Genomic DNA, 19,302 nt, shown 5'->3' on the forward strand with positions numbered 1-19,302 from the left:
TGATTTGTGTCTTTGGCCTTCTTTTGTTTATATTTGGAAGACATGGTCATATTATTAAGCCTAGGCTAGCCACTATTACTCCTTGTGGCCTTAAACTCAAGATTCTCCTACCTCAGGCCCCAGAGTGCTAAGATTCGCAGGTTTGTACCGCAATGCCTGGCTTTACTCATTCTTTTAAAGAACTTTCATAAATTGACATATTACAATGCATTTTTTTCCAGATACCTCTGTGGTAGTTAACTTATGGTTTCAACACTAAAAGCTATTTCTATGCTGGAAAGTAATGGGAGAAAGCTGGTGAGACAATAGATTCCCTACTAGGAGTCTGGTGATGTGTAAAAGAAACCCACAGAGTGGGAAGAGGGACCTGAGCAAAGAACATGATTAACTGAGAACCTTCTGTTCAAGGCTTCCACACAGTTCTGGAAACCAAGAATCCCATACAATCCTTAGTCGATGAACTGGCCATTGTGGTTCCCATTTGGTGGATGCGAAAATGAATGCTTAGAGACATTCAGCAACTTTTCAGTGTCACAAAACTGAGGATCGTGAGAGTGGCCAGCCTTTGCCAACGTTCATTCTCTCTCCATGACACCCTAGTGCAGATCTCTCCATGACACCCTAATCCTAAGAAAGACTGGGAAAGAGCCGGGTACCAGTAGTTCACGCCTGTAATCCTGGCTACTCAGGAGGCTGAGATCTGAGGATTGCGGTTCAAAGCCAGCCTGGGCAAGAAAGTCTGTGAGACTCTTATCTCCAACAAACCACTAGAAAACTGGAAGTGGCGCTGTGGCTCAAGTGGTAGACTGCTAGCCTTGAGCTGAAGAGCTGAGGGACAGCACTCAGGCCCAGAGATCAAGCCCCATGACAGAAAGAAAGGAAGGAAGGAAGGAAGGAAGGAAGGAAGGAAGGAAAGAAGGAAGAATGGGGAAGGAAGTGGGGGCAGGTATGGCTTACTTTCTCCCAGGGATGGAGAATATATGCAGGCTCCTAGATTAAAGTGGTCTGCATTGCCTTGACCTCAGAAGCTGCTTTGTCCACACAGGCTGAAAAGCTAGGAATGATCACAGGGAGGCGATGGGCTTCCCATGTAAGGCTCTGTATCTTGGGGTCTGCCTGTCCTCACCCATGCTTTGGTCAGACCTGGAGGTGGAGAGCATTCTGTTATCTCCATATCTTGCCTGCAACTCCAGCATGAAAGGCCCCAGGATGTCTTATCGATGCAGTGCCTCTGGTTCAGAAAAAAAATAGCCACTCGGGTTACATAGACACTTGGCAGGGTGTACGCATGGCTGGTAAGTGCCTATGTTTGGCAACAGGGACCAGGTAGAATTAACTTTGGCAGCCTTGGGGATTAAAAGAAGGCTCACAGCATCTGCATTTTGAGAAAACAGTCTCCTGGCATGAAGTTCCACCTGACAGGCTTCCTTGCACTGAGGCCCAGTAGAAGGAGCAATGTCGTCTCTAAACAGTTTGTCATGGCCTCTGAGCCCAACTCCTTGTTTGAGATGTGACCTTGGTTGTAAGAGCCAGGAGCAGGGTCCTGTGGGTAGGCAGGTGGCCTTGGCCTCACCCTTGGCCCCCCGATTCTGCCAACTCACTGCTGAGCAATGGAAATGGTGTCCAGGGAGACCTCATCTTTCGGGGCCTAAAGGGCTCTGTGTTCTCCATACAGCTCTGGGTCTGTTAGGGTTGGTCTGAGCTTCCCCTCCGAAAGACACGTGTAAGTACTCTAACCCTCAGTACTGTAGAATGTGACCTTATGTGGAAATAGAGCCATTGCATGTGTAATTAGTTGTGATGAGGTCATACTAGAGTAGAGTAGTCCTCTAATCCCACAGGACCAGTGTTCTTTAGAGACAGCCATGTTAAGGTAGCTACGTAGGGAGCAGGTCTTATGCAGCTACAAGCTGAGGATGACCAAAAGACAGGCAGCAAGCCACTAGAAACCAGAGAGAGGCAAGGGAGGATCCCAAACATAGTTTAAAGACAGCACAGGCCTGCCAACAACTTAATTCAAACTTCCAACTTCCAGAAGTGGGGAGACAACTTCTGTTTGAAGCCACCTGGTTCAGGCCCTTTGCTCTCCCATAGCTCTAGGAAACCAAGGCAGACTGGATATGATGGAGGCCCTTTTCCTGGCTCATGGTTGCTTTCTTGAAGAGGGGCCAGTGCTGTGGGGCCTTCTCATTTTTCCTTACAGTGACTTCAGTTTCCATAGCCCCCTCTTCCAAATTCTGGAAGCACATTTATTCTCTCCAACACAACCCCTTGGGCTAGTCTGAGGATGAAGATGTATAAGAAAGGGCCCCTGGGGAGCTATGTCGCTGGGAAGACAGGATGCACACAGGGAAGACAGCCCAAACATCTGTCCAATTGTGGTGCTAGAATTGGAAGGAAAGGATATCTTAGACAGGGGAAGATGAAATGTCTTCCCTCCCTCCCTCCCTCCCTCCCTCCCTCTCCTCTCTCCCCTCCCTCCCTCCCTCCCTCCCTTCCTGTCTGTGAGTATGCATGCCATATTGGGGCTTGAACTCAGATTCTAGGTGCCATCCCTTAGCTTTTTTACTCAAGGCTAGCACTCTATCACTCGAGCCACAGCTCTACTTCTGGCCTTTAGTGGTTAATTGGTGGTAAGAGTCTCATGAACTTTCCTGCCAAGCTGATTTTGAACTGTGATCCTCTGATCTCGGCCTCCTGAGTAGCTCACATGCCCCTGTGGGGATAATTCTGTTTCACAGATGAGAATGCTGAAGTCAAGAAATGCCAGTTGGCCTTCAGAAACAATCACTAGAGCCTAGGAATAGCACTCCCTGATCTCCAGCTGCCTCTTGGCAGTAAGACCCTGGCCCCAGCTGTTTAGTGATAGTAGACCCCCTGCTTGTCATGGCCCCTGAGATCTGAGACCCTCATAGCCCATCCTTTGTTTCCACTCCATAAAGGCTCCGGCACTTTGAGCCTTTCCCTGTCTATCTTTGGACTGTCAAACTCATTGGTGGTCTTGTCCTGTGAGCAGTCCTTCTGCTTAGTTCCCTGGCTCCCCAGGAGTGCTGCCTTATTTAATCTGTTGCTGCAGGCTAGCACAGATCTTGTGAAAGCCTGGGCTCAGCCTGTGTGGCTCTGTTCTACCCTCTGGTGTCTTGTCCAAGCTGAGAGGCTGTGGAGGACAATGGGATCCCAGGGGTGGGAGCCGGCTGGGCAGCATGGAGATGAGCCACTTGAGGGATGGTGGTCTGTGGGATTTCCCCCTGGGGCTCCTGGGACATGGTTTGGCTTTGGAATGTGGTGTTTCACCCCACGCCCAACACACATCAGCCCTGAAGGCTGCATTTGGAGAGGAGTATGAGGGCTCTGACTTCATCGCTGCCGGCCTGAAAGCTGCAGGCGTGGCATTTCCAGGGACTGGGAAGTACAAAGTCATGGACTCGTGGCTTTGCTACAGCCTGTCATTACTCTGGCTGATGGAAGAAAGTCGTTAGTGCCCACATGTGCTTTTTTCTGAAAATCTGAAAGCCTTCCTCTAGGAGTTTACTGTTCCCAGTTCCATCCAGCTCAGCCAGTATAAAGATCTTTCTGAGGTTTTGGTGCTCTTTCGTGTGTGTGTGTGTGTGTGTGTGTGTGACACGCATGTGTCAGGAGAAGTCAGGTAAGGAGAGTGATCAGATGCACAGACAACAGAATGCCTGTGTCACCATGTGTCACCATGAAAGGTGCTTCAAGAGAAGAGAGAGATTTCTGCTTTCCAAACCCTCTCCTATTTGTACACAGATGGCATTCTTTTTGTCTGTGGAGCCCAGAGGGCTTCTGTTCCTTCCTCCACTTCCTTGTTCCTGCTCCTTGGCATCCTGGGAGCATTCTTCATCGCTTGGAGCATGATCATGAGTGGCACAGGTGTGTCCCAGGACCAGAGCCAGGAACAATGCTGCCCTTTGTGGGCTCCAGCTTTGGTGCTTTATTATCAAAGTCCTGGCATTTCTGGGCACTGCATGCAGGGGGGGGTTGGGGGGAACTTGGCTTGCCCATCCCTCTATGTCCTTGAGCCCTACGAGGGTGAGGCTGTTTCTGTGTGAAGCAGCAGATCTCCCAATAGTGGTAGGCAGAAACACGTGGACACCTGCAGATACCTCAGAGAAGTGACCCCACCCATTCTATCCTTAGGTGAGAGGAGGGGCCTCAAAGGAAGAGTCAGAGAGACCTGAGGGCTCAGGTCTGATTGAGGGAAGTAGGTAGAGCTCACCTTCAGGCATGAAGAAGATGGGTTGAACATCTAACCAACTCCCTAGCAAGGGGGCTGGACCATGGAGCAGGAAGCTGGCAGCATTTTGGAGTCAATGTCCCCCTATCTGTCAGGGGGAAATGCCATACAAGGAATGTGGCCCAAGTCTTTACCTCTGTGGCTATAAGGGCAAGAGACAGCTGGGGAATGTGGGAATGTCATTCCAGAGCTCACTAAACAGATGGGGGAAAAGAGGAGCCATCATTACACCACAAGATAGGCTGCTTTTGAAACCAGACCTTGTTGGAAACCAGCTTGTTGGAAGGAAGAGTCTTAGGATGTCTGAGCCCTTATCAATCAGAAGTGGTCCCTACTCCCTAGATTATCAAACAAGCCTGGGGTGTGATGCCTCTGTCCATCCTAGGCCACTGACTTCACAGTCAGGAGGGGACATACAGGAGATCCCTGGCACCTGGAAAGTGGAGCGTGGGCCACCTGCCTGAGCTGTGACACCTCCAGGACCCATGGCTGCGGCCATCCCAGAGCCATCGTGGGAACCGCACTTCACTGTGCATTTTCCCCGTGGTGGAACTCCGGTTAACGGTTTCTGCTGTTACTCTTTATCCCCCGCTTCTGCCTCCCTTCCTCCCACCTAGCTGAAATCTTGGGTCTTCTGTCCCCTTTCACTTTCTGGGAAGCTCAGAGAAGACCTTAAGAAAGTTGGGGAATACCAGTCACCGGGGCTCTCCCACTCATAAACTGCATCTCCAAGCACCCTATCTCTCTCTGGGTTTTAGTTTCTCCATCTGTAAGGGAGTCCCCAAAATGCTTTTTTATTTGTTTATTTTTGACCAGTACTAGGGCTTGAACTCAGAGCCTGCATTCTGTCCCTTCGTTTTTTTCAGTCAACACTGGTGCTTTATAACTTGAGCCACAGCTCCACATCTGTCTTTTGGGTGGTTAATTGGAGATATGAGTCTCATGGACTTTCTTCCTTGGGCTGGCTTTGAACCATGGTCTTCAGATCTCAACCTCTAAGTAGCTAGGATTACAGTGGCTAGGATTACCTGGTCTCTGGGTTCTTTCTAATGTTGATGATCAAGTCTCTGCTTCTGTGGAAGTAAACACTGACTGTAGAAGACAGGCACTACCCCTCATTTGGGACATTGTCGGTAGGCTGTTTCACTGGGGCTAGCATTGCCATCCTAACGCTTCTGACTGGGCAGGGACTGCGAGGTCACAGCCCTTCTGGCCGATGATCGTGCCTTTGTCTCTGGAACACTTTTAATTCTTCCAGACATTGTTCTTTGTGCCTGTAAACATCCTTACGCCAGATGCTGGGCAGTCCTGTACGTGTGTTTTACAGATTCCCAAGATGAGGCTCAACGAAGCCCTCCCCGGGAATCCATGGCCCCTAGTGATCCAGGTGAATTAGCAGAAAAAGCACTGCTCTAGGGTCTGATGGCCGAGTGTGAGGATGTCCCTGAAGTCCTTCGGCTCCCATGGTGACAGGTGTAAGGTCACACTGCAGGTGTGCAGGTGACAAGCACTTGGGGCAGCTGCCATTCTCACCAGGTCTCCCGCTGGCCCTGCCTCTCCCACACCAGTTTTCCCATCAGAACTAAATGCAGTCTGCCAGCTTCTTTCTCTGCCTGGCTCCTGATTCTCCCCTTTGGTTCTTTCCCTCCAGACTGTAAATTCACCTGCCACCCAGAGTGCCGCAAGCTGATCCAGCTGGACTGCAGTCAGCAGGAGGGCAGGGCCTGCGACAGAACCTCTCCAGAGAGTACCCTAACCCCGGCCTTCGGCCAGGTAAGCAGCAGAGCCCAATGTGCCCCTGGTGCTACCGTCTCTCCAATTAGCTCTGGGCAGCAGGGGCTGGTTTGAGGCCTTAGTATTCCAAGAGTTCTGGACATTGGGGTATCCTTTGGGGGGAGGAGACACAGATACATTTCTTTTCAGAAAAGTGGCTTGGAACAGTCTACAGGAAATCAGTAGTGCTCTGTAGGTCCCCTCAAGCACTGCTTGTGCCTGCTGCTCCGATCTAGGTATGGGTTTGGGTGGGGAAAGGGTGAATCCCAGAGAAGCTTCTCAGAAGGTCCTTATATACTGGGGCAGTGGGGAAGGTGGAGTTGAAGCCTCACACATCATTCTGCCTTCGGATTATGAATCATCAGTCTCAGCCTTTCCCATTATCCTGCCTGCCACTCATCCAGGCAGGCCACACCCACCTTGGAGGGGTGGGACAAAGGCTCTTTTCCATGTTAAAGAACCCAAGAAGTTGATGTCTAGAGACAAAGTTGGTTCTGGATTTTGCCCAAGCCCCTACACACACTACTTGCAGTGTGCAGGGTTTGGAATGGGATCAGAGGCACACATTTATTGATCTGTGGATTGAACACACACGTGTGGTGATGATCTACCCTGTGCCCAGTGCTGCTGGAGGAGAACTAAATGATATATTCCATGATTATCCCTCAGGGAGCTTACATCCTGGTGGGGCAGGCAGAGTCCACACAAAATAGTATATTCTGGGATACATATACAATAATGAAAGTGTAGCTAAGCATGGCGTGGGGGGGAGGGGGTGCAGTGCTGCAAGGCTTCCCAAAGATGGTGACATTTGCTGAGAGCCTTCATCTGATCGTGGAAGTAAGGACTATCACAGGATCTCATCTATTTACTTGTTTGTGTGTGTGTGTGTGTGTGTGTGTGTGTGTGTGTGTGACAGAGAGAGAGAGAGAGACCTGAGGCTTGAACTCAGAGTCTGGGTGCTGTTCCTAAGATTTTCTTAAGACTAGCACTTGCATCACAGCACCCCTTCTGTCTTTTTCTGAATAGTTATTAGAGATAAGAGTCTTCAGACTTTCCTGCCTGGGCTGGCTTTGAACCACGATCCTCAGATCTCAGCCTCCTGAGTAGCTTGGATTACAGGAGTGAGCCACCAGCACCTGGCCCGTTTACTTACTTAACAAGTATGTTGTGAATTTTCTCCATGTGCCAGGCCCAGGAATGCTGGAGACTGAGTGATAAAGGGTAGAGATATTTCCCTGGGTATCATGTATTTACAAAAGGGAAGGGGAGTGATGTTAAAGCAATCTCTGTTTAAGAGGGAAAAGCCCTGGGTACTGAGGGACAGTAATAGAAGGCCCAGATATGGGACCCATGAGCAACACCAAGTATCAATGGAAACATCCACATATTCAATGGTGTTCAAATACCCAACCTGTCCATGGGTTCCCAGACTCCCTGCTCTTCCCTCTTCCCTTCTTCCTCCCATTGGAAAAGCTGTGCTAGAAACTAAGGATGGCATATGATTTAAAGAAAATGATATTAAGTTGGTCCTAAATCATATATTTAAAAATTTAGCACTCTCTCCACTTGGTCTTTGCAATGACACCAGTGTGTGGTATGGCCTGACTGTGACCAGGCCTCTTGGAAGGAAGGAAGGACCTGGCTCCCAGCTGAAACCTGACAGTCCAGGGTAGAGGTAAGACATGGGCGGTCGTCAGGTTCCCCAAGTATTGAGGAACAACACAGATTTCTCCTGTTGTCGGTGGTATTGCTGGAGACCAAACTCAGGGCCTCCCAAATGCCAGACAAGCACGCTTGCCACTGAGCCACGTCCCAGCCCAACGATGCAGATGTTTACTGAAGGTTTCCTTAAGATACCAAAGAAGGAGGTTGCATACTGAGCAAAATCCCTACAAACCTATTTAAATAATTCGCTTCCCACTTTTGTTTTTCTCTTGGGGGCTTCTGAGTTCCTTCCTTCCTTCCTTCTCTCCCTCCCACCCACCCTCCTTCCCTCTCTCTTTCCTTCCTTCCTTCCTTCTTTCCTTCCTTCCTTCCTTCCTTCCTGCATGCCTGCCTGCGTGCCTGCCTGCCTGCCTTCCTTCTTTCTTCCCTCCCTCCCTCCTTCCCTTCTTTCCTTCCTTTCTGTTGTGCTGGTATTGGCACTTGAACTCAGCCTGGTACTGTTTTTAGCTTTTTCACTCAAAGCTAAAACTCTTACCACTTGAGCTATACCTCCACTTCTAGCCTTTCAGTGGTAATTAGAGATAAGTCTCATGGATATCTTTGAACTTTGATCCTCAGATCTCAGCCTCCTGAGTAGCTAGAATTACAGATGTGGCTCTTCTTTCTGTTCCCCAACCCTACCCACCCTCCCCATCCCCTGTCCACACACACACACACACACTGCTTCTTGGATTACATTGGAGATTCTCTATTCCTTCTTCTACAGCACTAGTTGTGCAACTACTTAATAAAAATAAATACTTTTTTTTTTTTGTCGATCATGGGGCTTGAACTTAGGGCCTGGGCGCTGTCCCTGAGCTCTTCAGGTCAAGGCAAGCGCTCTACCACCTGAGCCACAGCACAACTCCTGATTTTCTGGTGGTTAATTGGAGATAAGAGTCTCACAGACTTTCCTGCCCAGGCTGGCTTTGAACCATGATCCTCAGATCTCAGCCTCCTGAGTAACTAGAATTACAGGCGTGAGCCACCAGCGCCTGGCTAAAATACATATTTTTTGAAGGAGGTGATTTTGCCCAACTCAGGAATGTTACTAGCACTGGCTTGAGTGAGGCCATCATCCTGTAATGCACAGGAGACCCACTACAAGGCATTACCTGGCCCAAATGTCAGTTGTGCCAAGGCTGTAAAGCCTGGCTGTGCGAAGCTTAGCCAGCCCCTAGGTGTTGTGAGCATCACACAGAAAGGACTTGGGGTTTGCACCCATTGCACCTCATCCTCAGAATGCCAGCCGAGAAGCAACACTTTTTCTTTCCTGCGTGGGAGAGAGTAGGCAGACCACTCTACAAGCTACGTGGGAGCTGGCTGGAGTAGAAATGTGACTGAGATGTCACAGAGGCAAAAGCAAGAATCCCACGTGGTGCTGAGCGGACGGTGTCAGGCTGCTGGGCCGGCTGGGCAGGCCTTGGTGTTTGCCTTGGACAGGACTGGCTGCGTACTTCAGTGGAGCAGACTGGACCCGGCCTTCTGTCAATAAAGCTGGCCCTGCTCCAGGTCCCTTGCAGTTTCTAAAAAGGTTGTTTGTGCTGATTTCCATCTTGGCTTGATTTCTGTTAGGCTCAGGACGGACCCTTCCTTCATCTTGGGTGTCATCACGGGGCTGAGCCGATCTCAAAGGGCAGTGCCATTGTCTTGGGGCTATATCATGGCAGAGGCCTAGGTCTGAGCTCAGTTAGTTCTGGGGGTACTTGGCTATCTAGAAGGTCTCAGCTTTCTGCCATTTCTCCTCTCTGTTCTTTAAGGGAACGAGAAGCATCGATTTTCCTCCAGCCGGAGAGACTCCTCTCAGTTCACATTTTTATACATCCTTCCTGTACATTCATACATTTTTAAAAACATGGTTGAGATTATCCTGTAGATAAGTACTTGGCCTCAACCTTTTAAAAGCACTAATCACAAAGTTCTCTCTGCCAGAGCAGGGGGGGAGGTAGGAAAGCAGGGATGGCTCACAGCCCCCAGTTACAGACTCGTGCGCTGGCCTGTGTCACCCAGGTGTCACAAACCGACCAAGGGTGACTGATAGCTAACTAGGTTATTGCCAGTCAAGGAACCAGTGGTTTGGCCATCTCTTTTCAGAGATCCTAAGGCGCAGGATGCCTGACTTTCTTGGTTACTCGTTGTATGACTAAAATCCTCTTGCAAGCGCACTCCAAATCCTGACTTAGGTTTTAGCCTGTTTGCCCAGAAAACATCATTCCTATTAGGCAAATATCACAGCAAATGGCCAAAACAGCTGGAAATACTTTATCTGCCCCGAAGAATTGATACTTCTGGTGGTCTAAAAAGTATTTTCAGCCAGGCGCTGGTGGCTCAGGCCTGTAATCCTAGCTACTCAGGAGGCTGAGATCTGAGGATCACAGTTCAAAGCCAGCCCAGACAGGAAATTCCATGAGACTCTTATCTCCAGTCAATTACTCAGAAAAAGCTGGAAGTGGCACTGTGGCTCAAGTGGTAGAGTACTAGCCTTGAGCACAAAGAGTCTCAGGGATAGTGCTCAGAACCTGAGTTCAAGCCCCAGGACTGACCAAAAAAACAACAACACAAAACTTGTTTAAAGTGCTCTCAGAGAGCCAGCAGCACAGCTCATAAATCCATAAAGTGTCTGCCTAGCAAGCTGGAGGCCCTGAGCTCAAACCCCAGCATGGGGAGGGGAGGGAAAGCGCTCACGATGTTCCCGGGGATGAAAAGCCCTCAGCATCTTTCCCAGTCCCTTTACAATGCAGTGAGCCCACCAGTGGCGCACTCTGGTCCTCCCAGGGCCTCTGGGCAAGGCTGCCTCCATCGGGAGAGGCTGCTTCGCCTTGCTACCTGTGGCCATTGTCCATATTACCCACTGAAGTCCAGGGGAGTCCTGGAAGCTCTGTCTCTCTGGCCTTTTGGGGTCCCTATTCTTGGGAGCTGGAATGCTCAGACTATGGGAGAAAACTTGAACACCCTCCTGCTACTCAAATCCCACTCAGCATTCCTCAACTCTTTTACCTACCAGGTTAGATGCCTTTCCTCCTCCTGCCCTTCGGGGCTCCGGAAGCCAGAGGCTCACCCCATTGCTGCTCATCCTTCACACACCAGTTCTCCCCACTTTTAGGATTACAGCCATAATTTATTTCCTTCAAAGTTCTCGTGTGTGTGTGTGTGTGTGTGTGTGTGTGTGTGTGTGTGTTGTGTGTGTGTGTGTGGTGCCAGAGCTTGAACCCAGGGCCTTGGCACTTATCCCTTAGCTTTTTCTCAAGGCCGATGCGCTGCCATTTGAACCACACTTCTACTTCTAGCCTTTTGATGTTTAATTAGAAATAAGAATCTCACAGGCTTTCCTGACTGGGCTGGCTTTGAACTGCAATCCTCAGATTTTAGTCACCCAAGTAGCTAGGGTTAGAAGCATGAGTCACCCGTACCTCAAAGCTCTCTTGAACTAGACTTGTTTTATAAAATATAGATAAGCTTATATTAAAAGGGAAAAAATGTAAATATCTTTGAATGATTACTTCAATAGACTTTTTTTACCCAGATACACATTGGATTGATACCTAATCTCAATAATAATAATAATAAATATGTCTAAAAACAGCTGCAGACTCATTCCACAAATATTTATTGAGTCGGGTCCCACTCTTAAATCCTGTTAGTGGGCTGGGAAGGTGGCTCAGTGGTAGAGCACTTGCCTTGCATGCGCAAGGCCCTGGGTTCGATTCCTCAGCACCACATAAGCAAAAAGAAAAAAGCCGGAAGTGGCACTGTGGCTCAAGTGGTAGAGTGCTAGCCTTGAGCTGAAGAGCTGAGGGACAGAGCCCAGGCCCAGAGTTCAGACCCCACTACCGGACCCAAAAAAAAATAATAATAAAATAAAAAAATAAAAATAAAATCCTGTTAGTGCTCCAGGGGAAAATCCTGCCTGCCTTGGCAAGGCCACTGTCTCTGGCCACCTGGTGAAGGACTCCAGGCTACAGACTGCAGGTTAAGCAGCCCGTGGAATGAGCTCTTGGGAGGGTGGGAAGAAAATCCAGTATCCACAGTTTCCAGGGTGCTGCTTCCCCAGGGGAGATGGATCTGTAAGGGCTGACAGGAGCAAAGCAGAGTGAAAACAAGCCCTAGCACAGGAAAGGACAGACTAGGCCTTTTGGGTGTGTGTGTGTGTGTGTGTGTGTGTGTGTGTGTGTGCGCGCGCACGTGTGTGTGTGTGTGCATGTGTGTGTGTGTGTGCGTGTGTGCGCATGTGTGTGTGTGTGTGTGTGTGTGTGTGTGTGTACAGAAGAAGAGCCTGGATTGTTGAGCAACAACCCATCTAAAGGGAGCTCACCTCTGCTGGGGTGGAAGTTGAAAGGGAGTAAGTGAGACTTTCAACTTTTGCTCTTTGCTTTGGAGCTATTTGCCCAACAGGTGGCTTCACATGCTTCAAATGTCATGTTTTTAAAAGACACTAAATATTGTTTTAAGGAAGAGAAAGCCATCCCTGGTCTGAGGAGCCAGAAAGCAAGGCTATCATCCAGATTGGTGGAGGATATATTTGGTTTAGGATCTGGGATGAGCCTCCAAGTTTCTCTGAGCCTCAGGGTCTCCCTGAGAGATGAGATCCATGGATAGTTGTGAGGCCTGGGCAGCTGACAGGCTCAATATCTGGTAACCGTCCTGGGCCATTGATGCATTTTTTTTAAAAAAATTAACCCCTGTGATGAAAACCCTCAGGATTTAGTCTACCTCTTAATGGTGTGGCTCTGCCAGCTCTCCACAGTGCTGGAAGTTGGGCTGTTGACCTGACATTAAGCCAGGATACTACTCAAGGCCTGGGTGGGCACATTTTTGCTATATGACTTACATGTTCCCTCCCAACAAGGTTCCATTCTCTTCTATAGATGATCTTGTCCCCCATTCACCAAGGGACAGATGGCTCCCAAAACTCCAGGGTAATCAGCCTGGCCTGATGGCCTTTCAGGCCTGCAAGTCTCCCCTACCCACCTTCGTACACACACCTCAAACACTCACACAAACACACCCCTTCCCGATGTTACCACTTACCATCTGACTCAGCTGGCCAGCAGTTTGAAGTTTCCTAGCTCCAGACCTTGAACTCCCTCCTCCAGCCCCACTGTTGCCATTACCAAGGACTCTGTTCTAGACTTTTCTCAGAAGAAGAGGAAGTAAGTACTCCAGCCTTCAGCCCCATGGCCACTTGCTGAATCCAAGACTGCCACACGGGGGAGGCAGAGAGCAGGAAGAGACTGAAAGCTTTGGGGAAGAGGCTGAATGACCTGCTTCTAGCCCTGGTGTCCTAACAAATCCTCCCCGCCAATAGACAGCCACACACCTCTTTAAAATATAACCTCTAAAGTTCCCATGAAAATCATGCTTATAGCCAGGTGCCGGTGGCTCACGCCTGTAATACTAGCTACTCAGGAAGCTAAGATCTGAGAATCGCAGTTCAAAGCTAGCCCAGGCAAGAAAGTCCCTGAGACTCTTATCTCCAATTAGCCACCAGAAAACTGAAAGTGGGGCTGTCACTCAAGTGGTAGAGCACTTGCCCTGAGCTGAAGAGCTCAGGGACAATGCTAGGACCCAGAGTTCAAGCCTCAGGACCGACAAAAATCAATCAATCTATCTATCTGTCTGTCTGCCTGCCTGCCTGCCTGCCTATCTATCTATCTATCTATCTATCTATCTATCTATCTATCTATCTATCTATCTATCTATCTATCTACCTATCAATCGATCTGCCACACCTATAATCCTAGCTACTCTGGGAGCTGAAATCTGAGGATCATGGTTCAAAGCCATCCTGAGCAGGAAAGTCCATGAGACTTTTATCTCCAATTAAACACCCAAAAGCCAGAAGTGAAGCTGTTGCTCAAGTGGTAGGGAGTTCAAGCCCCAGGACCTGCACAAAAATAAATAAATAAATAAATGGAGGCTATCAAATGGAATGGAATTGTGATTAATAGTAGCAGTAACTTGCATTTGTCTGCCTGTTTTAGTTGTTATTGAGAGAAAAGGGGGAAAGCTGGTATTTTGTTTTTGAGGTAGCATCTAACTAACAGCCAGGGTGGCCCCAAACTTATGATCTTCTGGCCTCCACCTCCACCTCTAGTAGCTGCAGTGACAGGCATGCACCACTATACATGGCTATATTTCTATTTTGAAGCTCTATTATTAGGTGAATTTTACAATGATGTCCTCTTGATTAATTTATTCCTTTTTCATTATAAAGCAACAATTTATCCCTGGAAAAATTTTTGATCTAAAATCTGGTCTGTCTCATACTAATATACCCACTGTAGTTTTCTTTTGATTTAGCATACTATTTCTTTATTCCTTTATTTTTAGACTATTTGAATATTTTTATTTATGTATGTATCTGTTTATTTACTGGCTGGAACCAGGGCTTCAGGGATCATGACTGGTGCTCTATTTGAGCGACACTTTCACTTCCAGCCTTTTTCTGGTTATTTGGAGATAAGAGTTATCTCAGGTTTGTCAGGCTAGAACTTCATTTCTCAAATCTCAGCCTCCTCAGTAGCTAGGATCATAGGCATGAGCTACCAGTACCCAGCAATATTTGTGTGTTTACACAATCATGTGGCTCTTAATAACAGAGATAAAGAGAAATGCATGGTTAAGTATATTGATTTTGTCAGGTGAACATCATCGATTGGACTTCATAACCTACTACACATGTGGACTGTATGGCATAACCCATTCCTGGTAAGCTACAAGTGTGTATAATATATTATTGTACTGAATACTGTGGGTAACTGTAATGCAATAGAAATGCTGTGTCTCTAAACAGAAAACATCAGTAAAAATGCTAGGTGATAGGAATTTTTAACTTCATTATAATCTTATGGGATCAACTGTTGTACCTATGTTCAATTGTTGACTGAATCTTTGTTAAGGGAGCACGGGACTGTATTTAAAGATCTTTCCTCCCTCCGCCCCCTTCCCTTTCCCTCTCCCACCTTCCCCACTTTCCTGATCAGGCTAGCGTTGAACCACAGTCCTGACTCTCAGTCTCCTGAGTAACCAGGATTACAGGTGTGAGCCACCAACAGCAGGGCTCATCACCAACTTTAATATAACTTCCCATTGAATGTCCTTTTCTCTAAACTATAGGAAGGCAGTGATGGTGTCTTCTTCCTGCCAGACTTGGATACCCAGACCCATGCTTGCCATGTAGAAAGTGCTTGATGATTATTTGTTGAACGAGTGAATAGGCAAGTAGAGCTTGACCCGGTATACTTACTTGATCATCATGAGCCAGCATATGGTTAAACGGTTCTGTGACTAGAAACTACCATGATCAGAGCTTGACAGCAAGGGATGGAGAGACTGGAGGAGGCAAAGATAAGAACAGGGCAACTCCTGGGAGGCAGGAGTCATTTGCAGTCATTTAGGCAAATGGCATTTGTCGAGTTAGGAAATCGTAGTAGGGGAGAGTGAGCAGCAGCCCGGTGAGGTGGGGCCCACAGAGCTCCATTTTGCCTCCAATGCGGCTGTGGTGGGCAGGGCACATACTCACTGGGAGCTGGTGTAATCCCCATCTGGAACTACCTGAGAGAAAGAAGTATACAGGTCTGTCAGGTGTGGCTGAAAACTGTTTGCAGGACACCAGTCCTCTGGGGAGCCGGGGCACACTGGGGGCACACTGGTGACGGGGGGGGGGGGGAAGAAGAGAGGACGGGAGTACAGGCAGACTGAGACCGTGGTCTCTACCTTGTTTATGAACTACAGTTTCAAGCCGTGTGGTTATGATGAGAGTAATCAGGGCTCACCCACGAGGCACAGAGTGTAGCAGTCAAGGGCTCAGGGTTTTAGAGTCCAACCCCGCTGGGTTGGTTTAGTTCTGCCATTAACCAGGCTGTGTGGCAAATAGGAAAGTGATCAAACCCACCTGATTCTCCTTGTCTGTAAAACAGAGATAATAATGACCACTTCCTTATATGTGTCTTGTGGGGATTACATGAAATGATGCCCAGCAAGTTAATCATACTTGTTAATAATTTCAAAATATGTAATGTGGGTTGGAGAGCGCTTGATCCCATTTTCAGCCTCTGCCCCTCAGGTGGGGTGTGGGGGAACCACCTGAGCTCCAGAGTTGCTCAGGTTGAAGCTGGGATTCAAAACCCAGCTCCTGACTTCCAGGAACCTACAGACCCAAGGTGGCCCTGACAAGGGGTTTCAGCCTCATGCCAGGATTGCATCTGAGAAAGGAGGAAAGCCTGAAACAGCGCCTTCCATCCTCTGATACGCTGAGTCAGGGGAAGCGACCCACATATTATTTCTGATCCCCAGGGTGCTACTGTGGATCTCAGATTCTTCATCCTGTACTTTTGCAAGGCATGCACTCTACCGCTGAGCTACCTTCCCAGCCCCTCATCCTGTACTTTTGGTCCTGCCCTTCTTCCTGGGCCCAGGGACAAGAACAATTCGTCCCCATGTTTTGTGAGTTACCCCCCTCTCAGAGGTTGGGAGGCTCCTCTATGCCAGTGTTGTAAGGTAAATCATCCCAGAAACCACACTTAAAAATATAGAATATTGGAGTCTTTATTATACAGTTAACAGGCTGCAGGCCGCCAGTTGTTGCAAAGGCCTGTAGCACACAAATACACATAACACAGCTAGGAAACATGCTAAGGAGGAAAGAAAGAACAAGAACAATACCAACAAGCCAATTCAGCTCCAGTGGAGAGCTGAACTGGGAAGCCATGATGACTGAAAATGAGCCAGGAGACACATGTGGCATGGAGCCATCAGCTAGGCTGGTCTGGGCCTAAATAGGTCAGCACAGGGGGGCAGGCCCAACAGAAATTCCTAGTCCCAGGTTTACAGGTTCAGTAACCTATACCTATCCGCCAAGTGCCTGCCCCTGCCTTCAGGGGTCTGGGCACGCCCATTACCTGGGAGGCAGGTGATGGGGGGTAGGGGGAGAGTTTCCTTCCCCCAGCATGAAGACAAGTTGCCAGACCCTACCATCCACCATGTGGCCAATATGGCGCCAGCCAGACCTGGCCTCTGTACTTTACCAGGTTTCTCTTACCTGGGTCAATCAATACCACTGATGATTATTCCTAAAAGGGAGGGTTTTGACAGTTGTTCTTAATCACTCAGGGGACTCCAGTCTTGTCTTTGAGACCTTAGTGTGTCAGTCTGGATTTGTTTTCCTCCTAGAGGCTGGCCACCTTGCTGTATTGCTGATGATCTTTATAGATTTCTTTGAGTCCTAGGGACCCAGCCCAGAGGCTTGTCTGTCTGCTCACTTCCTTCCCGCACATGGCATTCTTGCAAGCCCGGATTTTGCACAGGTGTAGTGGCACAGGGACATTCACGAGGAGTTGGAGGCTTTGAAAATTATGAGGTGTGTTGGAACGAGTTCCTTCCTTCCGTTTCTTCACCTGTGAAGTGGGTACAAAACCTGTTCTCAGGATTATAGAGGAACGTAAGTGAAGCAATGGGGTAGTAAAAGAGTTTTGAAAAGCTGATTCAGCCGCAGCTTTTCAGTGTACACCATGTCCCAGAGAACTTTCCTCCCAGGTATGGCATCTAGGGAGTTGCTCACGAGGAGGGACTCATGCTGGCTCCTGGGGCACTTTGACTTGGAGTATGAAAAGGTTGTTATTAGCTGTATTGTTCTTTTGAATGGAGAAACTGTGGCTGCTTTACACAGCTCCCTGTGTGACTCCCAGGGATCCTTGGAGGCCTTAGAATCTGGTGCTTGTTTTGTCCTTAAGTATTGGATTCCCCCTGAGCAAGGAGGGAGGTTCTTTTTAGGAAGAATAGAATGTTTCTTCACTGGCTGGACAAAGCAGGTCAGTCGCTCTGGCCCATCGATCACCAAGAACTGTCTCTGCGCAACCCAGCAGACTGACACTGATTTTGGAGGCTGATACCAACTTCCTTGACCTCTTCAGTCTCTAAAATACCCCTTTGAAGACAGGTCCAGAGCCTGCTTTCAACCCCATGTGTGTGAAATTTCCACAGCTCCTGCAGCCAGGAGTATGGGCTCAGATCTGTGCCTGCCAGATCTTTCTGGGAAAGCAGCTGGGTGGGAGGATGGAAGAAAGTTGGGTTGCAGTTTGAAGCTCTCCTGAGCACCGACAGATTTGGCTAAGGGGGAGACGAAGAGGCTCCTCATAAAAGTAACCAGAGCTTAAATAATGGAGTCAGCAGCTTGTCATCCAGGGGTCGAGTCTAACTCTTCACCAGCTTGTGTTTCCCCAGCCCTGGATTGTCTCAGAACTGCAGACAAAACTACAGACACTTGGAAAGAGTTCTGATCACCCCTTTGGCCCCTCCCAGGCCACCAGAGTTGCTCTGCTCTGCACTTCGGCGCCCTTCATGATGGCAGGCTCTACAGGCTGTTTGTTCTCCCTGGGACTCCACACCCCATTCGCTGCTGTATTTAAAGCTGGCAGAGTGCCTGCCAAAACAGTCTCATGTCTGTTGAGGGACAGAATAGCATGGTGACTAAGTGCATCTAGGCCCCAGAGTCACACATATCTTGAGTCTGATTCCAGCACCCAAGTCCTGTTTGCATGACTGGAAGCCTTGGAAAGAATGGTGATTACAACCGGAGGTGGTAGGAAGGCTCCATATTTGTTTTGAAGCATTCAGCTCTAACAAGGAGACAGTTCCTTCATCTGAGCTGAAGTTGGTACTAAGAACGAAAGAGCTCTGGTGAAGACCCCTGTGGGCAGGACTGTTAGGAAAATGCAAAAGTAACCTGGGTGGTGGCTTCAGTCCTTCTCCAGTAACAGAGGACCAAGGCCAAGCTCTGTGGGTGAGAGGGTAGACTGAGCCAACCCTGCATCGCTTTGCATATTATTTGCATATGCCTTTGAGATCCTGCAGTGTCTTTAGTATTCTCTCCCCGCCCCCCCCCCCTGCTACTGGGGCTTGAATTCAGCTCTGCCTTGGCTTTCTTGCCAAGGCCGGTGCTCTACCATTTAAGTTATACCTCCGCTTACAGCTTTTTGGTGGTAATTGGAGATAAAAATCTCACATACTCAGATCTCAGCCTCCTGAGTAGCTAGGATTGCAGGCGTGAGCCACCAGCGCCCGGCATTGATTTTGACCTTTTCAAGTTAAACTCCGGGGTAGGGGGGTGGGGTGGGGTGCTGGCTTCGTTCCTCGCCTTGTTGCTTCTCTAACCACTGACTGACCCGGTTGAGAATGGGGGCCGTGGGAGGGGGGGTGCGGATAGAGTGGAGCGACTTTGACAATCGACAGGAACGAAGGAGGTGGGATGGGGCCCCGACCTTGTACCGCCTTCCTCCATGGGGGAACCTGAGTCACCGTGGGGGTTGAGAAACGGCTGGAAGCGCAGAGGGAATGGCCCATCCCGCCCCCAGCCCATCCCTGCATCCCCAGATCTGACCAGAGATGCCCGAGGTCCCCGCCCTCCCGCCCCGGGTGGGGGGGGGCTCCCTGGCGCCCAGGGAGTGTGGGGAGGGCCGGGGAGGGCGGTGACCACCGAGCCGGGCTTTGAGGAACCCTGCGAGAGGAAGTGGCTTCGAAGCGCGCAGCGTGGGGCAGGAAAGGCGCGGGCGCGGGGCGGAGGTGTGGGG

The 19,302-nt window shown here is 49.1% G+C and overlaps 1 long non-coding RNA gene across 1 annotated transcript in view; it reads right to left on the reverse strand.

The window, feature by feature from the left end:
- Positions 1-1,740: 1,740 nt before the first annotated feature.
- The window catches only part of LOC105986496, a 23,112-nt gene continuing 5,550 nt past the window's right edge, over positions 1,741-19,302 (reverse strand). The window contains exons 2-4 of the long non-coding RNA XR_001175112.1: positions 18,276-18,282; positions 16,762-16,768; positions 1,741-2,384 (exon numbers count right to left, since the gene is read on the reverse strand). This is a non-coding gene — a long non-coding RNA (uncharacterized LOC105986496). The remainder of the gene's footprint in view (positions 2,385-16,761; positions 16,769-18,275; positions 18,283-19,302) is intronic.

This window comes from Dipodomys ordii, unplaced genomic scaffold, assembly GCF_000151885.1.
Source record: "Dipodomys ordii isolate 6190 unplaced genomic scaffold, Dord_2.0 Scaffold35, whole genome shotgun sequence".
Classification (NCBI taxonomy): Eukaryota; Metazoa; Chordata; class Mammalia; order Rodentia; family Heteromyidae; genus Dipodomys; species Dipodomys ordii.